Source organism: Durio zibethinus, chromosome 27 (genome assembly GCF_047325235.1).
Source record: "Durio zibethinus cultivar Kanyao isolate XHJ-2024 chromosome 27, ASM4732523v1, whole genome shotgun sequence".
Lineage (NCBI taxonomy): Eukaryota > Viridiplantae > Streptophyta > Magnoliopsida > Malvales > Malvaceae > Durio > Durio zibethinus.
Window position 1 is genome coordinate 9,461,326 of NC_143188.1, and position 5,922 is coordinate 9,467,247.

At 35.4% G+C, this 5,922-nt stretch overlaps 1 pseudogene; it reads right to left on the reverse strand.

Annotated features, from left to right (window-relative positions):
* Window positions 1-209: 209 nt before the first annotated feature.
* On the reverse strand, window positions 210-2,638 carry LOC111279658 (adenine/guanine permease AZG1 pseudogene; annotated as a pseudogene).
* Window positions 2,639-5,922: the final 3,284 nt, after the last annotated feature.

Genomic DNA, 5,922 nt, shown 5'->3' on the forward strand with positions numbered 1-5,922 from the left:
TTTTCTTATGAAATCTATATTCTCACGTCATCAAATTAGTAAAGGCACCTTGGGACATAAGAATATCTGTTCATAAGGAGAAGCAATTCATGTAAGTAACCCTTTTTTTTTTTAAATGTTTCTGTCCATATTGCTTATGAACAACAAAACTATATGAATGCAATTAAGAAACCAAAAAAAAAAAAAAAAATGAAAACAGTTAAAGGAACTTTTGTTGCGAACCTATATTGTTGCGAATTTTTACTTTTCTTGAAATGCTCGTATGTGATACGCATATTAGATATTCACCCTTGACTCGAGTAACATTGGGTGGAACTCAAAAGCAAAAACTAAATACATTAACATTAAACAAGAACAAATCGAGATCTCCTCTAGAGTACTTCGGGCCTCATGTCATCCCCTTGCGAAGCACTATTATTTACATTATTATTTCTCTCATTTAGCAGATTGTTACCCTTTATCATTGCTTTCCTGATTCCTAATCGTCCTAACAAGTCCTCTGCCCAATCCCAAAGATGCAAAACAATGTATGTCCCAATCCCTCCTATCAAACCATAAGCTATGGAATATGTCAAGGGCATCAATATCAATGTCACAAATGCAGGAATGGCCTGTCTCATGTCGTCCCACTCAACCTCCACAACCGACCTCATCATCAAAACCCCAACCAGGATCAATGGCGGCCCTACTGCCCATGCTGGGATGGATGCCAATAATGGTGTAAAGAAAAATGCTAGAAAGAAATACCCTGCAACTGTCAACGCTGTTAGGCCTGTCCTTCCCCCTTCTCTAATCCCCGTCGACGATTCAATAAATGCAGTCACCGGTGATGTCCCGAGAAGTGACCCTACCACAATTGATGCAGCATCGGACATGAAAGCAAAGTATTGACCTTCAAAATCTCCATTTTCATCTGTGAAACCGGCGAAACGAGCCATTGAATACAATGTACCCGTGGTATCTAGTATGTCCACATACAAAAATGTTACCAATGCCTCCCAAAAATAACCTTTATCCATGCCTTTGAAATTCAAGGCCCCAGCCGTACTCTTAATCACATGCACATCAATAACCTTCTTGAAATACCGATAAGCTGAATTTCCCACATCCGTATTAGGAAACGCTGTTACAGCAGTGTTACGGAACCATGAAATAACTGTAACAAAAATGATACCATAAATCATGGCACCTTTAATATTTTTCACTAGGCAATAGGCAATAATCACAAAACCAACTATTCCAAGCCAAAAAGTGGGACTCTCCATTCGATGATTCATGCAAAAAATTTCACTTGACACAGTCCCGCCAGGGATCAAACCAATTGTGCCATTAGCAGCGGTAACTACCGGAGCTAAGGCTTTCCTGGAGGATCTTGGGCAGGCTGCAAGTGTAACTAAGGTTGAAGAGCTGTACCCAACAAGGCCAATACCCTGATTGTTTTGTAATCCAATAAAAGCAAGAAACAATCCGATTCCAGCAGAGGAAGAAATTCGCACAGGTTTAGGGACGAGTTTAGCGAGTTTTGCTCGTAACCCAACGGCTGAAATGAGGAGAAAAATGAGGCCCTCAATGAAGATAGCTGTTAGGGCACTCTTATAGGGCACGTTGCCCGTCCCATGGTACCCCACAACTGTGTATGCAAAGTAAGCGTTTGTGCCCATCCCTGGAGCTAAAGCTAAAGGAAGGTTGGCGAATATACCCATGATAAGACAGCCAATAAGCGAAGATGCTACGGTGGCTACAATTAGGTCCTTACGGGTCCTTTCAAGACAAGCTGCATAGCCTGGATCCACTGGGGGAAACTTGCAGGACTCGCTCGGGTTGTCACAGTCAGCGATGGTGCAGGGGCCGCCTGAGTCCGTCAGGATGCTGGCGTTCACGGCTAAGATATATGCCATGGTAAGGAAAGTTGCTGTTCCGGCTCTTAGTTCGGTGGTGAAAGTGGTTTTCCTCTCGGTGAGTTTGAATCTTTTGCCGACTTTGCAGTTGGCCACAAACGAATTTAATCGACTTGGGATTGAACGATCCTTCGGTTCTGCAGGTGGAGTACCCTCCATTGAAACCCAGAAGCCAAAATCTTTGTTTCAATTCTTTGATATGGAATTTTTGGAACTTTTTTTTTCCCAATCCCACTGTATTTTAGAAAGGATTAATGGGTGAAAGATAAGGGGAAGAGCTATGAGTTTTGATTCCGTTTAGGAATCGGCTTGTTTTGAAGGGTGTCTCATAGTAGTTGTTGGTGGTGGTGGAATACTCAAGCAAATAAGTTCATCGCCTTTAACGAAGCCTAATGATGATGAAATTGGGCAAGCAATGAGAAAGATCAAAGGATAATATCGAGACAGAAACTTTGAATCATAGCATAAAAGTGGGCCAAAGGAGCCAAAGGACGGGTCTTTGAGAGCCTCGTCTCTCATCATGTTGTGTTATGAAACTAGCACAGTTGCTTCATAGTTTCATACAAATTGGAGGATACGAAAAAGAGAAGTCAAATTAAACTAGTCGAATTAAATTTAAAGGGTGGAATTTTACTTTATTTTTTTATATTTTCCAATTTTTTTACATATAATTTGATTGTTATGGCATGTGGGACCATTGTAAAGGATGATTTATGGATCATATTCGGATAATAGAAGTATTGTAAAGGGGCGTCAGGCATTCATTCGCATTTCTTTTTTTTAAAAAGTGATATATATTGAGCTACAATAGGAGATAACTTTTATCACTCTTATTATAAATTTTACTCCTTTCATTTCGAGATTCGTTAACTCCAAATTTCGATAATGAAGTCTTAAATTTTAACTGTTTGAGAATTTTTTTTTTTTAAGTAACTATTAGTATTTTTTAAAAGGTAGTGGTAAAGTTATAAATAAACTTATAAAGCTGAAAAAATATTTTCCTCCCATTTTAAAGATGCATCTTTTTTTTTTTCTTTCCTACCAATTAATAAAGGAAGAAATATTATTTTCTTTCGTTTTCTTGTTCTTACCAAACATAATGTTTATGTTAAAACTTAAATTTAGAATCTTTGTTTCTTTAAGTAAATATCGATGAGATGTCACAATGTTGCATGCAAGTGATTAACTACATAGATTTATGTTAATTGTGTATCATAAATCCAAACATTTTCATGTGTTTCCAATAATAAGGTTTTACATGCACCAAAAAGGAGAAGAATAAATAATGAACTGTAAATGTCAAAGTAAGCACACAAAGATAAGGGACAAAAGAGACAAATTTGGGAATCGAGGGTCCCCTTTGAAATGCCTTGAAGAACTGCTTTTTTTTTATTCATTCTCATCTTATTTTATACCCAAAAGACTTGCAATGGGCTCCATGTCTTTTTCTTTTCCCTAATTTTTCCCTTTTTGATCTGCATCGACCATGCCAACTATATATATAAGGGAAGGAAAGGAAGAAGAGAGTGAAGAAGTTATTGACCAAAGGTAGGGGCAAAAGATGGAGCAGGAGGAAGAGAACAAACGAACAAGTTAATAGGAGAGAATAAGGAGGGAAAAGAAAGAATGAGATTGGAAATGTGCCAAATCAGCAAACAAAAGAGGTATGTCTATAACATGCATGCCAATTTGGCACCATCCGGCCTAAGGCACATTTTTCAAACATGGAAAAATCATATATAAACCATGCATGGGTGTAATTAAATTCTTGAAAATTCATATTCTTTAATCTTTCACTTCCCTTTCATAAGCTAAGAAGGAATTTTTGGGCTAGCTGGAGGGAGTAACCACTTTTTCTCTTTCAGCCAATGTTTAAGTGCCAACTTGACCTAATTAGGGAGGGTATCATTGTTATTATATGACATGGACAGACCACCAAGAGAGATTTTCTTTTGCTTAAGTTTATTTCGTTTTTGTTTTCCCTTTTCTTGTTTTGATTTGAATGAAATTTAAACACGTTGTTCACAATTTTTTTAATTGAATCTTTATAGGTGGGTATGTTGTGCTATCTAATGAGCAAGAAAGGTTATTCTCAAGCTACTTGAAATTGCAGGTCGAATTGTTTTATTAATTGGGTGCTTTAAAAAAAATTAAGGAGAAAATCTTTGTAACATGCCTATTTTTTATAATTATTATCATATATATACGGATATAATTTTCGTACTTTATAAAAAAAAGTTTTAAAGTGTTATCACATGATTATTATGCTATATTTAAGAAAATTAATCAATTATAATATTTATAAATGCTATTATTAACCCATTTATGATTTTTTTTTGCTAGAATTCACTTATGAATTTTAAATTTTCAGTTTTGATATATAAAATAATATAATAATTAATTATTAAGTGATAATAAGCAAATCTCACTTTATTTAAATTAATTTGGATATATGTAAATATAAAAAATTTGTATTTAAAATATACTCAAATCATTAAATCAATTTGAGTCGAATTTTGATTATATTAAAATGTAATATATATTTAATATAACTAATGAATAATGTCATGTTTATATCAACTCATATTGTAACTATTAGATTCTTAATTTGACACAACATGATTAGGTTAAGTTAACAAGAAATTCCCCGGCCCTACGGGCCATTCATTCATTGCACATAGAATTTTTATGATATTGCAATGGATGCATTAATGCATGGGCTTCCTCATGTCAAATCAACGTGTGCAATTTGGCATTATTGATGGACTTGTTAAAGATGCATTTTCGTAGGACCCTTTTTATGTATGGGTGACAGAAAATATGCAACATTAATATTATATTAGAATCATGTCAGGTTTTTGTTGGCGGTTTAGTTTTTTTATATTATTTGTAAATAATAGTTTATGAAAATTAAAACTAAAAAAAAAATGAAAAAGTCCAAGCAAATAACAAAAAAAGAAAATCAAACCAGCTAAGCGTGCCACGTTAAAAGTTTTACTTGTTCCTTTAATTTTAAAATTTATTTAATTAAAAAATTATTAAAAAAAAGAACAAAGTTTGAAATTCAAAACATCATCAGACATGATAATCCAAAATACATACTAATCGATAAGAAATGAATTTAAAATATAACTAGTGACACCAAAAAACGCTATAAACTTTTAAAAGATGATAACACCATAATGCATATGTCACGGATCGAGACTTAAGTTTCGAATTCGTGCGGTTTCGAGATCCGAGCATCCACTCATCCGACATCTCAGATCAGTTTAATCGTCACGGTTCACACTCTTGTAAAATATTATCCGCTCTGACCCCCTTGACATCACAATTTTGTCCTACAAAAGGCGCCTCATAAAGAAGAGGTGGTGTGAACCCTTTTATACCCCAGTGACCCTTCTATTATGTTCAATGTGGGATTCAGAACTCTTCCTTAGGTCCATGACATTCTCCCCCACCTAACCTCGTGACGCTCTCGTCATGGAGGCTGGCCACCCTGCCTACTTCCCTCGAAGTGTTTGGCGTGAATCGAACGGTTTAGGGTTGACTCTAATACCACTTGTCACAGGTCGAGACTTAAGCTTCGAACCCGCGCAGTTCCGAGACCCGGGCATCCACTCATCTGACATCCCAAATCAGCCTAACCGTCACGGTTCACACCCTTGTGAGGTATTATCCGCTTTGACCCCCTTGGCCTCATGGTTTTGTCCTATAAAAGGCATCTCACAAGAAAGAGGTGGTATGAACCATTTTATACCCCAGTGCCCTCTTATTATGTTCAATGTGAGATTCAGGACTCTTTCTTAGGTCCGTGACACATACATATCAATAAGCTTGAATATTAAGATATAATTGTATAAATGTAATATTTTTATTAAGTTGATCTCTTAAATTAAGGTATTATTGTAATGATTTTGAAAATCGTAAAATGAATTTAAAAAAAATAAAGTCGTCACTTATCTATTTTGGTTAGGTGTGACTAGTCACTCATAAAAAATTTATTTTTTTAATAAAAATTTAAAAT